This window comes from Cryptomeria japonica, chromosome 2 (assembly GCF_030272615.1).
Source record: "Cryptomeria japonica chromosome 2, Sugi_1.0, whole genome shotgun sequence".
NCBI classification, from domain to species: Eukaryota; Viridiplantae; Streptophyta; class Pinopsida; order Cupressales; family Cupressaceae; genus Cryptomeria; species Cryptomeria japonica.
In genome coordinates, this window is record NC_081406.1 from 670,531,606 (window position 1) to 670,551,948 (window position 20,343).

Here is a 20,343-nt window from a genome sequence, read left to right on the forward strand (position 1 = left end):
CGACTTAGGTATGATATTGTACTTAAATATGATAGTCATTCTCAATTATATTAGGCATTCCTTACAAATTAAAGTATCTGAAAAATCTAAGTGTAATGGAGGGAATTTGCCACCTCAAGGATGATGCATCCTTGAGGACAAATTGTCCTTCAGATTACCTCTACTAACTGGCGCTGAGATGAGCCAGGGGATAAAATAACAAACCAGGACAATTGCCCATGATTCAGGACTCATGAACGACTTTGTCAAGCCTCTGTCCTAGGGACGAGCGTGCAGAGTTGAGACACCAATGCGGGGCACTGTCGTCTTGTATGGATGAACTACAAAGCACATACAAAAAGTTCCAAATACATGGATAATATAATGAAACATATAAAACAAATGAACTAAGCTAAAAGTTGCGAGATGTGAAATGAATGAAATAAAACAAAAGGAAGGGAGAAGGATGAAAACACTCACAATTGGTCCACGATTGAAGCCTCCCACTGAATGATGATTCTCTCACTTCCGCGAACCTACACACAAGCAAGAAGGGAAAATGTTGGGGTTGTGTTTTGGAGCCTGCCTAAGTCAAACCCCCATTTTGGTGTTTCCACCTCCACGGACAACCCAAGAAGCCACAAGAATAATAATATGATAAAGATAATTGAAAGGATGCAACAAAAGATTGATAAAAAGTATTGGAAAATGGAAGAAAGAGATTAAGGAAGCTCCCATTTTACGAACAATTGTTGGAAATGTTGGTGTGGTGTGCTTGAGATGCTACAACAATGTCGGTGTTGATGGATGCTGTCCAAAGTGGTCTCCAAGAGCTTAACCTGCAAGAATATTGCCAAACTTGCCAAAGAATCCCCCCAAATGCCTTTGAAATTGATAGATAAAGGCTCTCAAGGGAAACCGGACGTCAGTGGGCGCAAACAGAGGTGTTACGATTCCTTCCAGGTGCAGGTGTAATGCTCAAATGGACACCTGCGGACTGTTAGATTCGTGGGACACTAGCACGCCACGCGGACGTCTCGGCGTCGTGCATGCGTCCCTGAAGGTGACAGGTTGGCAGAGTTTGTAATGCTTTGGCTAGAGCTTACATGGATGGTTTGAGTGGACAAAAGGACATAATGGTGGATCCTGACCTTCAATGACATGGAGGAAAAGTGTCATTTGTCACATTAATTATAAGGGACAATATTTTTGATATTACACTAAGATACCAATCAATTCCTTGCTAGTACTTCAACAATAAATTAAAAATCCATTTATGAAAGCTTGGGGGTAGAAAACCAATCATAGAACATAAGGGAGAGATCCTAGTAAATTGCTTCACAGTGAATTTGGGAGCAATTTCATGTTTAATTAGGTTGTAGAGTGATTGGATGCTCACCTTTTTTATCAATAAAGGTTTAGTGCAAGTATGAGATTTGGCCATAATATTAATTCCAAGAGCTGTAATACAAAGTCTTAAACAAATTCTTGTATCATATAAGGATCCATTTGAGATTTCTCATCGAGATCATAGGACTCAAATCATAGAGATTCATATAAAAAACAATAGGTCCCAAAGAAATGAGGATTGTCAAGGTGATAGTTATATTTTGTATCAAGACTTTACAAACTAACTTTGAAGTCTTTTATAATAAGCAATACATATTTCACTTGATCAAATAGTACTTATGACAATTTTGATGACATGGAAATAAAGTTTTGAAAACCAAGTACAGATGAACTAAGATCAATAGGATGTTTATGTTAATGATGTCAGATTTTCACAATCCATAGATTTATTGTTAATGATGTTCTTTTTGGATTAGACTATGTGAGAATTTTTTGTATCAATAGGACATTCCGTGTTTACTACTCTCAAAGTGGTGATTCAATGTTACCATCCCACCAAACATAACTTACCTTCCATAAGGACAAAAACTTTTTTCCCCCTTTCAACTCATTAGAAGAACTCCTTTGAAATGGTGGCAAAGATGAAGTTTGGTTATTGCCCAATTGAGACATGCTCCACAAAATTAGTGCTATGGTTGTTAGTTATTTAATTGAATTAGTATTGACAGAGGATACAATCATTCCTAGATCTAAAGATCCTCATGTGGGGAATGTTTTGATCTATAAGGTTATGAAGCCTTGATTAACAATATTATCGAATTGAACTAGCCACATAATAGTTAAGTGCTAGACAGAATATCAAAGTTGGCATGAGTCCTCCAGAATAAGAAAAGAGGTAAGTTAGCTCAAAAATCATTATTTATGGGCTCATAAAATGTTTGAAAATATTTTCTATAAATTGACACCTACAACCAATTCATTTAAGTTGTTCAACCTAATCTTTATTGTGCACCTTTCAATTTTTAGCAAAGACTTAATATTTTAAAATTATAGTCCATTTTACTAATATTTGATGCACATTTATTTTATTGACTTAAAATATGTGTTTGTTTAAAGACTGTGATATTATTTTGAATGCCTTATAAAGTCTAAAAAGCCATATTTTATTAAATTTTTTTTTTTTACTAATACATTATCAAGTATATTTATTTTAATGAGTTGAAATATGTACAGTCATTAAAAGACTCCAATAACTAAGTGTCATGATCACTAAGTTGGATGTAGGACCCACCTTGCTCTTCAAGATGGAGAGGAGTATCACCAAAGAGAGGATAATAGATTTCGTGAATGGACAAGTAAATCCATATGAATTCCATCACACACCATCACATAGGTTACGTGTCGCAACTGGTATGTGGTCGAGTCTAGTTTCAACTCGAACCTATACCAATCTAAGTTTTCCTAAGTCAGTACTTCGCTTGGGTTGAAAGTCAAACATGTGCCTAGATTGGCTTTCGCAAGTTTTCATTTCTCTAATTTGATGTTTCTATTATTAAAATCATGACTCCAATATTATATTTCAATATATATATATGTGTGTGTGTGTGTGTGTGTGTGTGTGTGTGTGTGTGTGTGTGTGTGTGTGTGTGTGTGTGTGGATATAATATGTACACACACACACACACACACATATTGTATGGTGGTGGAAATAGGGTTACACAATCTTAGCTATGTAAATTAGGAAAACACCTATTTCACATACACTACATTAAAACAAAAATGCACCCAATAGATCCAACCTCAATTAATTTAGGAAGAGGATTGAATGCAAAGTGGATTCGATTCCATTTTGTTTGAGTTTAAATTGTATTTAAATTAGGTTTGAATGGCAAGGCTAGATCTAGGAAAAATGGTGAGATTTTGACATAAAATTATAGTAACAATATGTCTTAGATATCATGTAGAATTGTAAAGTTGAATCAAAGAATTGGAAACAGATCAAAACCTATGATAGAAAATTCAAGCCAAATTGTCAAGACTAGGAGGTATAGAATGACCTGACCCTATAGATGTTCCAGATGGAGACAAATTGGATATTTTTTGGATCAGGATGACCCAAAAAATTAACTGTCAGAAGATCATCAAAATTTCTTGGGACCAGGAGATGTGGACCGATCTAGTCCTCTAGTCCTCCGCTTTTCGCACCTTCAAAAGATGAGTCTGATTGTTGTTGTTTGCTCTGGTAAATTCTTTTCTTATATCTCTTGAGTTAGTTTCCTACACATAAAATGACAGAAATAGGTTTGTTTATGGGGTTTTTCCTAGGTCAAACCCCAGTTTAGGAATTAACCTTGAAATTGAAATAATTGAAATGAAATTGAATTGGAGTATCTAATGCTTTCCTTTGGAGACAAAGGCTAATCTGTTCTAAAAATGCTTGAAATTGAACTTGATATCTTAATGAATCTTTCTTGAATCCTCACACAAGGGTTTAGGATGTCAGGTAAAATGTCTTCATAGAATGTTGCTCATGAATGCTTGAACTTGACTTGACCTCTCCTTCAATGCTTGATAAATTCTTGATTGCTTGCTCACTTAGACTTGAATTGATTTTGTTTGAGAACTCACATGAATTATTTGATGGATCTCCTCGATTTAGGTGGGTAGGCTTCCTTTTATACCTAACCATGGTTTAAGTGTTTGAATTTTTAGAGAAAGCCAATACAAAGCTAAATTTACTGGTCGCATGAGGTGACCGTTGAGGGATCATATTTTGGGTGCCAATTGGGAGGACCAGGATGACCAAGACATCCTAATCCTAAGCCAAGGGCACCTTGGTCCTATTAATCGAGAGTCAAAATTGAACAGAGGCTAAAGAAAGAGTTGAAAATGTAGATCTTTCAAGAGGGTGTGAGCAGAATTGAAGTGGGAACAAAGCACTAAAGGCTGGAATGCTAAGGTGAGGCCTAGGTAAGGAAAAAAATGTATGGGGATACAATTTGTGACACTAAATTTAGCCCCTGATTTAGCAAGAGTATAAGCCTATGCCCATACTCACAGTAAAGTACAAAGTCACATTGAAAAAAATTCACCAAGATACCAAAGAGATATGACACACCAAGCCCCTAGAGACTTAGGATCTTATCAATCTAATATCAAGATAAAGGGAGCAACACATGAAGAAGATAGAAAGATCATTACTTGAAGTAGTCACCTGTGAGGAGGGACCTCAAAGAGATTGATCCAGACCGGTCATCAAAAGTAAACATAAAGATATGATGGAGGCAGTATATAACATATTATTTTATTGCATGAAAATTGATTACAACCAACTGGTAACAACCGGGCTACAACATACCAACTCATAGGCCTGGTAAAACATACAGAATAGGTCACAATCGAGACCTTGAATCTTGCGATCTATCATCTACGCATAGTATAGCTACTTGATTCTTTGATTGATTACATTATAATGCGCAATTACAATTATATATATTGATCCAAAGGATCCAGTCAGCCCAAAAGGGATCAAAACCCGAACAACAAGATCTAAAGTGTAAAATAACAAGGTCGGCCTCCCCCAAGAGATTCCTCCGGAAAATCCAAAGGATGAAACGTAGATCATGGGAAAAGGTTGACCACACACCAAGGAACATCAGAATCAATGCCCAAGGCTCTGCAAGCTTCAGAAGAGGTTCTGGCAAATCACCAAAATAGGTCCAGGCAACCGGTAACAAGAACTGCCAACTGGTAATAGGAATCTCTCAAGGAAATCAATAGTGATATCTTGTCGAAGAATGATCCAAAAGCAATGCGGTCTAGAAGCAAGAAAGATGATCGAGTCTTCAAGAAGAATCCAACTCCACAGGATCCGGTGAGCCAAAACCGAGACACACAGAAAGGAAAACTGAAACTGCAAATAGAAAGCAAAACATAAAGGAAAATATTTTTGGTTGTTGCAAGATTGCTATGAACCGGGGATGCTCCTGCATTAGACATCCAAGGTTATTGAAAAAGAGAGCCTATCACTTTGCTGGGGTTAGAGGGAAACCAAGGCGGTCTACCTTTGCATGATAAATCCAAGATGAATCTTCAACTGGTCTATCCTTCCACTTCACAAGATATTCCTTATACTGACTGCTTCGGGTACTACGCCCAGTCCTACTATCCAAAATCTCTCCAATATGATCCAGTTCCTTTTAGGGAAACAATTTCTCCAAGTCTGCATCACTATTCTCACTGAATTTTGGTTCATGATACTCATGAAGATCTGCAATGTTAAACACAAGTGAAATACTTAGACTATCCGGTAACTCCACTTCATATGCATTTCCAGAACTGAACTTCCTCAAAAATCACTTCTTCATTTGCAACTTGTTATAAGTTCCAACTAGGAATCTCTCTTTTCTCACATATATCATCACTTCATCACCAACTTCAAATTCCTTATGTCTCCTCTTCTCATCTGCCTTTTCCTTATATTTGTTGTTCATATCTTTCAAATGTTGCTTAACCTAAATATTCAATGCTGCCATGTGATCTGCAAAGTCTTCTTCTTCTAAACTTATCTGGTCTTCATTGCTAATGTCTCTCAATTATGATATACCTCTAGGATACACTCTGGTAACACTCTCAAAAGGTGTTCTTCTGGTAAACTCTACTTGTGCAAGGATAAAATCCCAACTTTTGGTTTTATCTCCCACTAAACATCTCAACAAGTTTCCCAAACTCCGGTTAACAAATTTTGTCTATCCATCAGTCTATGGATGAAAAGTAGAACCGAGCTTCAAATCTATCTTCATCTTCTTCCAAAGTGTTCTCCAAAAGTAGCCAACAAACTTAGTGTCTCTGTTTGAAACTATGCTCTTAGGTAATCCATGAAACCTTACCACTTCCTTGAAAAATAGGTTTGCTAAATGCAATGCATCTAGCGTCTTCTTACAAGGTATGAATGAGCCATCTTCGAGAATCTATCCACTACCACAAATATAGAATCATTCCCTCTCGGTGTCTTAGGCAATCTAAGTACAAAATCCATGCTTATATCCTCCCAAGGTCTTACCAGTACTGTCAAAGGTTTATACAATCCCACATTCTGACCACTACCCTTTGCAACTTGACAAACTCTACAACTTTGCACATATCTCTTAACATCCTTGTGAATCTAGGGCCAAAAGCATTGCTCACTCACCAATGCTACTATTTTGTCAATGCCAAAATGTATAGCTAGTCTTCCACTGTGTTTCTCCTTTATCAAATTCTACCTCATAGAACTCTTAGGTATGCACAACTAAACTCCTCTGAATAACATCCCATCCTAAATTACGTAATCCAACCACTTGCTTCTATCTACCATAACCGATTCTCTACATGATTTCCAAGGTTCTACAAAATCTGGGTCATCATCATAAAAGGTATTCAAATATTCAAATCCTAATACTGTAACTCTCATCTCTATCAAGAAATTCCTTCTCCAACTCAATGCATCAACAACTTTGTTAGATTTCCCACTTCTATGCTTCAGCACAAACATGTACCCGTGCAAGAATTAATGGTGTATGAAGACCACATTAATGATATGTTATGTTGTCATTGATGTCAATTATCTGGTAATGATATTGTTGATATTATCTTGTAACCGGTAGGAAGAGCTTTGTGAAGGACATTGTAAGCCGATATGTAAGTTTGTAAGGAGAACTGGTAACTGGTGTAAAAGGTTAAACCCTATATATCTAATGTAACTGGTAAACCCTACCAGTTGTTTTTGTTAAACCCTAACCGATTAACATTGTTAGATTGGTTATGTTGGTTTATGATATGATGTTGAGCAGTAATGATGGTGACACGTATGGTCATTATATGAAGACAAGCTCAAAATGTTTTGGCGCATTTGTTTGTCTAGGGAGTGAGCAAAGTATATTGCATCTAGTACAAAGCGTGATGAGTTACTGAGCTCGATGAAGCGGTAATCAAGGAGCGGGTGAGGTTTTCTTAATTGATGTGTAGATATTGCTATGTAATCCAACGGTCATACTTGTACCGACTTATTTGTAATCTCGATGAGAGAATTAGGTTTTTGTTGTGTTACCGACCTAATTGATTTGTTTATAAGGTTGATGATGTTGTCTAGTTGAAAGTGTTGGCAGAAATCAGTTGAGTGTGTGGTTGCCAAACCAGATGATGAGTCTACTGTTTGAGTAAAGGCAGATAGGAGCTTAAAAGGATCTGATCAAGCAAGTGTAGTGCTATTCAGACAGATCAAGCAAACTTGTGTTGTTTTCTAACAATTATAGCATAATTGAAATCCCCTAATCGGGTAAGCTCTAACAAGCTTGGTTACTTATTAAATCCTCTAACAAGATGATCCATTAGATTGGATTTTCAAATCCTCTACCGAGGTTACTCCTTATAGGGTATTGCTTCTAACAAGGTATTTGTAGTCAATCCCTTAACCGAGTGATTCCTAACAGGATCAGTTCTTAACAAGACTTTTGTAAAAGCTTTAACAGGCGAACTTCTGAAGAGTTCAGATATTATCTTGTGAGTCCCATCTCACCATTTTTTTACCTATTTGGGTTTCCACGTCAAAAGTACTTGTGTCATGTGGTGGATGTTTTTGTGGTTATGATCTTATGGTTGATTTGATTAACTACTTAACTATTTTGATAATGCATGATAACCAGAAGCATTGAGAAATGGAATATGTTGACATATGATAAAGCATTTGGATGTTTACAAGTTTAATGTTGTTTACTATTAAGTTGTTGTAACAGTCAACCGGTTTTCTTATGAGTATTGATCTTGACAGTGGTATTTCATTTGATAAGTTTACTTTGTGTGATTGAGATTGAGATTGGAAAGTTTGTATCAGTTTTTCTATTTACTAATTCACCCCCCCCCCCTCTCAGTAATCTACTGGATACTTATTCTTTCATTATACCATCAATTGGTATCAGAGCTTCTTAGGTCCTCTAAGATCTAAGCTTAACAGCTTGAGGAAAAGATATGCTAGATCATGATGAAGAAGGAACATCCTAAGTTCAATAGAGAAAACTATAGGATATGGAGCGACAGAATGAAAATTTACATCAAGAGTCTGGGAAGTCAGTATTGGGATCATGTAGATACTAAGTATATTGCACCTATTGGGATTCTGACTGATGATCAGAAGAAAGAACAACAAGAAAATCATCAAGCATTGGAGGCTATTATCAGTTCCTTGTCTGATGCTGAATATGTAGATGTTCATGGTCTTGAAACTGCATATGAGGTATGGAAAAAAATTGAAGAGATTTATAGCGGTGATGAACATGTTAAGATTGATAAAGAGGAGAGTCTAAGAGGAAAGTTTGATGACATGATGATGACTGAAGGTGAGAATATCCAACAGTATAGTCAAAGGATAAAAGAGATAGTCGGTGAAATTAAGAGTGCAGGAGGGAAAGTGGAAGATGCCACAGTGATCAGTAAGGTACTGAGAACCCTGCTACCAGTCTATGCTATCCGAGTTGCAGCTATTCAAGAGCTGAAGTCCATTGACAAAACTAAGGTAACTCTTGACTCCATCATTGGAAAGGTTACAACTTTTGAATTAAACGGTTATGATGGTAGTGTACAGAAATCTAATTCTGCATTTAGAGCTTATGTTTTTAACCCATCTATGAAAAAAAGTAGAGATACTAGTCATGGTTATGAATCCAGATCCAATAGAGATGTCGATGATGAAGACAATTTAGTGGAGCTTGAAGCATTGTTGGCAAAACGGTTTCCTAGCGGCACTGGTAAATATAGAGGTAAATTACCTTTAAAATGTTTTGCATACAACAAGATTGGTCACATTGCTGCTAACTATCCTAATGGTGAAAATGAACACAAGAGAGATAAGTTCAAGAAGTATAAGGGTAAAGGCAAGAGAGATTGTCTTATTGCTATTGATAGTGGTATCACTGATGAAGAATTTGATGGTGATGCTAGTGAAGATATTGTGTTTGTAGCTATTAAAGAAGAGATATCAGACCAAAAGGAATTAGTACCCAGGATAGATAACTCTGATGATTAGATCATTGATAGTGGTTGTTCACATCATATGACCGGTGATCAAAGCAAATTTCTTTCTTTGAAGGAATTTGATGGCGATGTTGTTAGATTTGGCAATGACTCACCCTGCATGGTTAAAGGTAAAGGAGTTATTTATCTTAATGGGAAGAATAGTGCATACGATGTCTACTGGGTTGAAGGACTAAAGCACAATCTTTTGAGTGTGGGACAACTCAATGACAAAGGATGCCCACTGGAGTTTAAAAATGGTATGTGCAAAATATTTGACAACAAAGGTGAATTTATTGCAACCGAGAAACAAACTAAAGGTAACCTATTTCACCTTAATTCTAAAGTTAGCAACTGTTTTATTGCAAAATAGATGATAGCTTTGGCATAGGAGATCTTTTCATATAAACTTTGATAACATTATTAAAGTGAGTAAGTCTAAGACAGTGAGAGGTTTGTCTCAGTTAGACAAACTGGTTAATGCTCTTTTTAAAGAATGTCAGTTAGGAAAGATGACTTCTTCAACTTTCAAAAGAAAATCCTTTTTAGCGGAGTACTTCTTAGATTTGGTTCATATAGATCTTTGTGGACCAATAAGAACAAAAAGCATTCAAGGTGACAAATATTTCATGATTCTCACTGATGATTGCTCAAGGCTGATGTGGGGTCACATTCTTGAAAGATAAGACTGACGCTTTTGGTAAGTTTAAGGCATTCAGGGCCTTAGCTGAGAAAGAGAGCGGTAAGAAGATAAAATATCTGAGGATAGATCAAGGTGGTGAATTTACTTATGAGGAATTCAATAGGTATTGTAAAGAGAATGGTATCAAATGACAACTTTTTGCAACGACAACTTTTTGCACCAAGGACACCACAATAGAATGGTATCGCAGAGAGAAACAAACGATCAGTTGTTGAAGTTTCTAGGACAATATTGATACAAGGAGGTGTAGCGAAAACCTTTTGGAGAGAAGCTGTCAGCACAACTGTCTACACTATGAACCAGGTTCTGGTAAAGAGAGGTAAGGAAAAGACTCCTTATGAATATTGGTATGGAAGATCACTTGATGTTAGCTATTTTAAGCTATTTGGAAGCAATTGTTTTATTAAGAGGGGTGATTACATTAGCAAATTTGAGGTTAAAAATGATGAAGGTATATTTCTTGGCTATTCCACCAAGAGTAAGGCCTACAAATGTTTTAACAATTGGACACAGAGAATTGTTGAGAGTGTTGATGTTCGAGTGGATGAATTTCCTGAAGTCTCAGAAGGAATCGGTTCAGAGAAAAAGGATGAAGATCCTTGCATTTTGTTTTTGGAACTAGAAACTGTGAAATTTGAAACCGGCAAAGCAAATTCTGATGCACTTGTTCAACTGGAACAAATAAATTCAGAAGAAGATGATGATAACAAAGAATTTGAATCTGAAGATAATGATCATGTTATTCCTATTGGCATTATGTGAACCGGTATAAGGACATAATGATATTGTATGTTGTCATTGATGTCAATATGTGACATGATGAGAACCAACACATGTGATAGTGAGAAGAGAGAACTGACATATGTATGAACAAGTATATATGCCAAAGTGAAGCGGCATATTTGTTCAAGTTGAACCGGCATGTAGTTATGGGAACCGACACATTGAAGCATTGTGTGACTACCGGTTGATAGGTAGTTTCCACTTCAGGATTTCCAGTTGGAGTACCTCAAGCCTGTGTGACTCAATCGGTTATCTTTATGTGATGAGTTAATAGTATAACAAAGAACAGGACATGTTGCCATGTAAGCTCTGTGCGCGTGAAGGATCTTGCATGAAGAAGACTATTCCTATTTACCTCGGGAATGTGAGAAGTTTGTCAAACAGTGATAACGCCTGGTGGGTTATCAGCCGCCATGAAATTGGTGCATAATGGACGATGGAGAATGTCTTGAGAGCAATTCAAGACTGTTGCATTTAATGCAGTATGATTCAACGGTCAGGATTGAAACGCCGGATTTGCTTAACCTAACAGGTTTAGGGTTTAGGGTTTTTGCTACCGACCTATCTGTTTCCTAAAAGGTCGATGTTGTGTTTCTTTCTAAAGTTGTTGGCAAAACTTGTGAGTGTGTATCCAAGGCAAGTGATACGTGATTCTTTAAAGACCAAAGGAGAGAAGAGATACCTGCAAAGTGAATGTGCAGAAGGTGAAAAGGAACCAAAACGGATCTGCATTAGCATGGAGTGTTGTTACCAGATCATTGTAATTCCTGTTGATCTTTAACCACTTCAACAGTTGTGAAATCCCTTAACAGGGTAGCCTTAATTGGCTTGATACAAATCCCTTAACAAGGTATCCTTAATTGGCTTGATACAAATCCCTTAACAGGGTAGCTTTAACTGGCTTGATTCAAATCCCTTAATTGGGTAACTCGAAGTTAATGAGTTCTAGGAAGCTATAGAGCTCTGGAGATCCTTTAGCTATTGAGTTCTTGAAATCCTCTAACAAGGTAACCCCAACCGGGTTTAACCCTTAACCAGGTATTGTAGCCATCCCTTAACCGGGTGATCCCTAACAGGATCGGTTCCTAGCAGAACCTATTGTAATGTCTTTAACCGGACAAGGCTCCTAACAAAGCGGACTTCTAAAGAGTTCAAAAGTAGATTGTGGCTATTCATCCCCATCGTGGTTTTTCCCAGTTGGGTTTCCACGTGAAAAATATGTGTGTCATGTGTGATGCTTTTGTCTTGTGATGCTTTGTTATTACCTATTGAGCATATGATGGTTCTGTGTTTTATGCCTGTCTATAAAACATACTGAACCAACTGTTGTGAAGATCAGATGATAGTTTACCTATTCATGCATGAGGGTGTAATGGTACTATAGTATTGAGCTAAGACGAAAGCTTAGTGAGCGATCAGTTTATGATTGTTTTAGTTATTCTGGGTCTTACCGGTTGCACTCTGTTTCAGCTAGTATCACTGCTCGCCAGTCATTTGGAGTATTTGCTGTCAAACTGGTTTTGGACTGTATTTTTGTTTGTACTGATTCACCCCCCCCCTCTCTGTACCAGTTTGGTACTATTGGTTCATCATTGAGTTATCAATTGGTATCAGAGTGCTCTAGGTCCTATGTGTTGTAAGCTTAACCGCTTGAGGTAAAGATCCTAGTCAAATGATGAAGAGGGAAGGTCCAAAGTTTAACAGGGAAAATTTTGGTATATGGAAAGATAGGATGAAGATATTCATCAGAAGCATGGGTGCTCAACACCAGAGTTATGTTGAGAATGTCTATGTTGTCCCTACCGGTACTCTCACTGATGACCAAAAGAGAGAGATAGAAGAAAATGGGCAAGCCATGGAAGCCCTCATCAGTAGTCTATCCGACATTGAGTTTATTGATGTTCAGGACAAGGTAAATCCCAAAGAGGTATGGAATGCTCTTGAAAATATCTATCGTGGTGATGAACATGTAAAACAGGCTAAGGAAGAAAGCCTGAGAGGGAAGTTTGAAGATATGCGGATGGTTGAAGGTGAGACCATTCAACAGTATGGAATAAGAATCAAAACAGTTGTTGGAGAAATCAAGAGTGCAGGTGGTAAAATAGAAGATTCCACTGTGGCAAGCAAAGTCCTGAGATCCCTGTTGCCGGTCTATGCAATAAGGGTTGCTGCTATTTAGGAGCTGAGATCAATAGACAAGTCTAAAGTATCCTTGGACTCCATCATAGCCAAGTTAACAACCTATGAGCTAAATAGTTTTGATGGTAGTGTTCAAAAGACTGAATCAACATTCAAAGCCTCTGCTATACCATCCAGAAAAGGAAAAGAGGCTAGCACTAGTGGGGAACCTAGTCAGAGCAGAGAAATGAATGATGAGGAGATTCTGATGGCATTTGAAGCTCTCCTTGCCAGGAAGCTTCCTAAAGGAACCGGTAAATACAAAGGTAAGCTACCTTTGAAATGCTTTTCTTGTAACTGGATAGGACATATTGCTATAAACTGTCCAAATGGCGATAACAAGGAAAAACTAGAAAGGTTCAGGAAATTCAAAGGAGGAAACCGGAGAAACTATTTTGTGGCAATTGATGAAGGTGTCACAAATGAGGAATCAGAAGATGAAGAGAATGAAGACATTGTGTTTGTTGCTATAAAGGAAGATGTGGCAAATAAGAAGGCTCTTGTCTCCTGGTTTGATAATTCCAATGAGTGGATCATTGACAGTGGCTGTTCTCACCATATGATAGGTGATCGGAGCAAGTTTCTATCCTTGGAGGAGTACGATGGTGGTGTGGTTCGCTTTGGCAATGATGCACCATGCATGATCAAAGGCAGAGGGCCCATCTCTCTGAATGGAAAGAGTAGTGCTGACAATGTGTACTAGGTTGATGGTCTCAGACACAACCTTCTAAGTGTTGCCCAGTTAAATGACAGTGGCCTCACTCTGGAATTCAAGAATGGAGTTTGCAAAATCAAAGGAAAAGATGGTAAATTGGTGGCCACCGGCATGCAGACCAAAGGTAACCTATTTCATCTGAATGCAAATATAAGTACATGTCTTATGACTAAACTTGATGATAGTTGGATATGGCATAGGAGACTCTGCCATGTAAACTTTGATAACATTGTGAAGGCTAGTAAGATCAAAGCAGTTAGAGGGTTGCCGGTGCTAAGAAAACCGGATAATACCTTGTGCAGAGAGTGTCAATTGGGGAAAATGTTTTCCTCAACCTTTAAAGGTAAATCTTTCACTGCTGACAACTTGCTTGATCTTGTGCATACTGATTTATGTGGTCCTATGAAAACCAGAAGTGTGCAGGGTGATAGGTACTTCATGATTCTCACTGATGATTGCTCAAGAATGATGTGGGTCACATTCTTGAAAGAAAAGTCTAAAGCTGTTGTGAAATTCAAGGCTTTCAGAGCATTAGTGGAGAAGGAAAGCGATAAAAGAATCAACTGTCTCAGAACTGATCAAGGAGGGGAATTCACTTCCGGTGAACTCAACAAGTATTGTGAAGAATTTGGCATGAAAAGGAAACTATCTGCCCCCCGCACTCCACAGCAGAGTGGCCTAGCAGAGAGGAATAACCAAACTGTAGTTGAAGTAGCTTGAACCATGTTGATTCAAGGAAAGGTAGCTCACACCTTTTTGAGAGAAGCGGTGAGCACTACAGTCTACACTATGAACCGGGTACTCATCAAGAAAGGTAAGGACAAAACTCCTTATGAGTATTGGACCGGTAAGACACCTGTGGTTAGCTACTTTAGGGTATTTGGTAGCAAATGTTACATCAAGAGGAGTGAACATCAGGGCAAATTTGAAGCTAAATGTGATGAGGGAATATTCCTAGGATATTCCACCAAGAGTAAAGCTTTCAAGTGTTAGAACAATAGGACTTAGAGAATTATGGAAAGTATCAATGTAAGAATTGATGAATCCTCTGAGAAAACTGAGGAAACCGACAGTGAGCAAGCTGTGAATGAACCGGTTGCAACCTTCTGGGAACCGTTTGTCAGTCAACCAAGTACCAATAATAGTGTTCCTGGACCCGTGAATGTTGATACTGATGAAGATGATGATGAAGAGGAAAAGCAAGAAGAACTAGTTAAGACCATTCCTTGGTATGTCAAGTTGAATCACGATCCTAAGTAGATCATAGGAGATAAGGATGTAGGAATCCTTACAAGGAGAAAGATCAGAGAAAACTCATGTATGATCTCTGAATTTGAGCCTAAATCATTCAAAGAGGCTCATAAAAATGAAGACTGGATCAAGGCAATGGAAGAGGAACTTGATCAGATAGAGAAAAATGGTACAGGGTCCTTGGTACCTAGACCGAAGCATAAAAATGTCATTGGTACCAAATGGGTGTTCAGAAACAAGCTGAATGAGGATGGCACAATGATTAGAAATAAAGCCAGATTGGTGTGCAAAGGATATGCTCAAGAAGAAGGAGAAGACTATGGAGAAACCTTTGCTCCTGTAGCCAGATTGGAAGGAGTTTGTATGCTTCTTGCATATGCATCTTTTAAAAGGTTCAAAGTATATCAAATGGATGTAAAATCTGCATTCCTAAATGGTGTACTTGAAGAGGAGGTATATATAGAGCAACCAAATGGGTTTTCCCTATCTGAAGATAGTGATATGGTGTTTAGGCTACATAAAGCCTTATATGGTCTAAAGCAAGCAACTAGGGCATGGTATGAGTGCCTACATTCCCATCTTGTGAAGATTGGACTTGAGAGAACAAGTGAAGATAGCAATATTTACTTGAAGTCCAAAGGAGATGAGATCCTGATCTATGAGGTTTTTGTTGATGACATTATCTTTGGTGGAGATGACAAGATGAGTCATGAGTTTGCTGATGAGATGAAGAAAGAGTTTGAGATGTCACTCATAGGGGAGATTAAGTTCTTCATTGGACTGCAGATCCAGCAGATGAAAGATGGCATCTTTATCACTCGGTCCAAATATGTCAAAGAGGTGTTGAAGAATTTTGGCATGGAAGATAGCAAACCGGTTGGTACACCAATGGTGACCAGTTGCAAATTGACAAAAGAGGATGATTCCGCACTGGTTGATGAGAAGGAATACTGATCAATGATTGGTAAGCTGCATTATGTAAAGCACAACAGACCGGATATTGCACATGCAGTTGGCATTACTGCAAGGTTCCAGAAAAGTCCAAGAGAATCCCACTTGATTGCAGTCAAGCGGATTCTTAGGTATCTGAAGGGAACAGTTGACTATGGATTGTGGTACCCATACAACAATGATTTCAATCTGAAAGTGTTCACAAATGCTGATTGGGCAGGTAATGTGGATGACCGGAAAAGCACAACTGGTGGTGCTTTCTTTCTCAGTGGTAGACTGGTCTCATGGATGAGTAAGAAGCAAAGTTGTATCTCTCAGTCTATAGTGGAAGTGAAGTATGTTGCAACTTTCATGAACTGCACTCAGACAATTTGGATGAAGCATGTAATGGAAGGCTTCAAAATCCCTATATCTAAACCGGTAAGTATATTCTGTGATAACACAAGTGCTATCAATATTTCAAAGAATCCGGTTTTACATTCTAGAACCAAGCATTTTGAGCTTAAGTATCATTTCTTGAGGGAAAAGCTTAAGAATAAAAAGATTGCACTGGAACATGTTTCCAGTAAGGAGCAGTTAGTAAACATATTCACCAAGCCTCTTCCAAAGACTACATTTTTGCATTTAAGAGGTGAATTGCGGGTACTGTCCCTTTAGGAGGTGAACTAAAAGTATTTGTTCCACATCAGTCAGGTATTGTATAGTCAATTTTTTGTTGATTGATGTGTTGAAGGATGCTACTTCTCGAGGGAGTAGCATAATGGAAGAGGGATGCTTGTGCCTCCACTTTGGCATTGTTGTCAAAGGGGGAGAAGGAGTGAAGAGGAAAAGATATCTAAAGCAAATGGGGGAGAAGATGTGAAGCAGAGAGATATCTTTGTATATGGTCATCAATGCCAAAGGGGGAGATTGTTGGCATTATGTGAACCGGTATAAGAACATAATGATATTGTATGTTGTCATTGATGTCAATATGTGACATGATGAGAACCGACACATGTGATAGGTGAGAAGAGAGAACCAACATATGTAGGAACCGGTATATATGCCAAAGTGAAGCAGCATATTTGTTCAAGATAAACCAGCATGTAGTTATGGGAACCGACACATGGAAGCATTGTGTGACTACCGGTTGATAGGTAGTTTCCACTTTAGGATTTCGAGTTGGAGTACCTCAAGCCTATGTGACTCAATCAGTTACCTTTATGTGATGAGTTAATAGTATAACAAAGAACAGGACGTGTTGCCATGTAAGCTCTATGTGCGTGAAGGATCTTGCATGAAGAAGACTATTCCTATCTACCTCGGGAATGTGCGAAGTTTGTCAAATGGTGATAACGCGTGATGGGTTATCAGCCGCCATGAAATTGGTGGATAATGGATGATGGAGAATGTCTTGAGATAGATTCAAGATTGTTGCATTTAATGTAGTATGATTCAACGGTCAGGATTGAACCGCTTGAATTACTTAACCTAACAGGTTTAGGGTTTGGGGTTTTTGCTACCGACCTGTCTATTTCCTATAAGGTCGATGTTGTGTTTCTTACTAAGGTTGTTGGCAAAAGTTGTGAGTGTGTATCCAAGGGAAGTGATATGTGATTCTTGCCAGACCAAAGGAGAGAAGAGATACCTGCAAAGTGAATGTGCAGAAGGTGAAAAGGAACCGAAACGGATCTGCATTAGCATTGAGTGTTGTTACTAGATCATTGTAATTCCTGTTGATCTTTAACCACTTCAATAGTTGTGAAATCCCTTAATAGGGTAGCCTTAACTGGCTTGTTACAAATCCCTTAACAGGGTAGCCTTAACTGGCTTGATACAAATCCCTTAACAGGGTAGCTTTAACTGGCTTGATTCAAATCCCTTAACCGATTAACTCAAAGTTAATGAGTTCTTGGAAGCTATAGAGCTCTAGAGATCCTTTAGCTATTGAGTTCTTGAAATCCTCTAACAAGGTAACCCCAACCGGGTTGAACCCTTAACTGGGTATTGTTGCCATCCCTTAACCGGGTGATCCCTAACAGGATCAGTTCCTAGCAAAACCTATTGTAATGTCTTTAACCGGACAAGGCTTCTAAAAGAGTGGACTTCTAAAGAGTTCAAAAGTAGATTGTGGGTATTCATCTCCATCGTGGCTTTTTCCAGTTGGGTTTCCATGTGAAAAATATGTGTGTCATGTGTGATGCTTTTGTCTTGTGATGCTTTGTTATTACCTGTTGAGCATATGATGGTTCTGTGTTTTATGCCTGTCTATAAAACATACTGAACAAATTGTTGTGAAGATTAGATGATAGTTTACCTGTTCATGCATGAGGGTGTAATGGTACTATAGTATTGAGCTAAGAGGAAAGCTTAGTGAGTGACCGGTTTATGATTGTTTTAGTTATTCTGGGTCTTACCGGTTGCACTCTGTTTCAGCTAGTATCATTGCTCCCCAGTCATTTGGAGTATTTGTTGTCAAACTGGTTTTGGACTATATTTTTGTTTGTACTAATTCAGCCCCCCCTCTCTCAGTACCAGTTTGGTACTATTGGTTCATCATTGAGTTATCAATTGGTATCAGAGCGCTCTAGGTCCTCTGTGTTGTAAACTTAACCGCTTTAGGTAAAGATCCCAGTCAAATGATGAAGAGGGAAGGTCCAAAGTTTAACAGGGAAAAATTTGGTATATGGAAAGATAGGATGAAGATATTCATCAGAAGCATGGGTACTCAACACTGGAGTTATGTTGAGAATATCTATGTTGTCCCTACCGGTACTCTCACTGATGACCAAAAGAGAGAGATAGAAGAAAATGGGCAAGTCATGGAAGCCCTCATTAGTAGTCTATCCGACATTGAGTTTATTGATGTTCAAGACAAGGTAAATCCCAAAGAGGTATGGAATGCTCTTGAAAATATCTATGGTGTTGATGAACATGTAAAACAGGCTAAGGAAGAAAGCCTAAGAGGGAAGATTGAAGATATGCGGATGGTTGAAGGTGAGACCATTCAACAATATGGAATAAGAATCAAAACAGTTGTTGGAGAAATCAAGAGTGCAGGTGGTAAAATAGAAAATTCCACTGTGGCAAGCAAAGTCCTGAGATCCCTATTGCCAGTCTATGCAATAAGGGTTGCTGCTATTCAGGAGCTGAGACCAATAGACAAGTCTAAAGTATCCTTGGACTCCATCATAGCCAAGTTAACAACCTATGAGCTAAATAGTTTTGATGGTAGTGTTCAAAAGACTGAATCAACATTCAAAGCCTCTGCTATACCATCCAGAAAAGGAAAAGAGGCTAGCACTAGTGGGGAACCTAGTCAGAGCAGAGAAATGAAAGATGAGGAGATTCTGATGGCATTTGAAGCTCTCCTTGTCAAGAAGGTTCCTAAAGGAACCGGTAAATACAAAGGTAAGCTACCTTTGAAATGCTTTTCTTGTAACCAGATAGGACATATTGCTATAAACTGTCCAAATGGTGATAACAAGGACAAACCAGAAAGGTTTAGGAAATTCAAAGGAGGAATTCAGAGAAACTGTTTTGTGGCAGTTGATGAAGGTGTCACAAATGAGGAATCAGAAGATGAAGAGAATGAAGACATTGTGTTTGTTGCTGTAAACGAAGATGCGGCAAACAAGAAGGCTCTTGTCTTTCGGTTTGATAATTCCAATGAGTGGATCATTGACAGTGGCTATTCTCACCATATGATAGGTGATCGGAGCAAGTTTCTATCCTTGGAGGAGTACGATGGTGGTGTGGTTTGCTTTGTCAATGATGCACCATGCATGGTCAAAGGTAGAGGGTCCATCTCTCTGAATGGAAAGAGCAGTGCTGACAATGTGTACTGGGTTGATGGTCTCAGATACAACCTTCTAAGTGTTGCCCAGTTAAATGACAGTGGCCTCACTCTGGAATTCAAGAATGGAGTTTGCAAAATCAAAGGAAAAGATGGTAAATTGGTGGCCACCGGCATGCAGACCAAAGGTAACCTATTTCATCTGAATGCAAATATAAGTACATGTCTTATGGCTAAACTTGATGATAGCTGGATATGGCATAGGAGACTCTGCCATGTAAACTTTGATAACATTGTGAAGGCTAGTAAGATCAAAGCAGTTAGAGGGTTGCCGGTGCTAAGCAAATCGGATAATACCTTGTGTAGGGAGTGTCAATTGGGGAAAATGTCTTGCTCAACCGTTAAAGGTAAATCTTTCACTGCTGACAACTTGCTTGATCTTGTGCATACTGATTTATGTGGTCCTATGAAAACCAGAAGTGTGCAGGGTGATAGGTACTTCATGATTCTCACTGATGATTGCTCAAGAATGATGTGGGTCACATTCTTGAAAGACAAGTCTAAAGCCTTTGTGAAATTCAAGGCTTTCAGAGCATTAGTGGAGAAGGA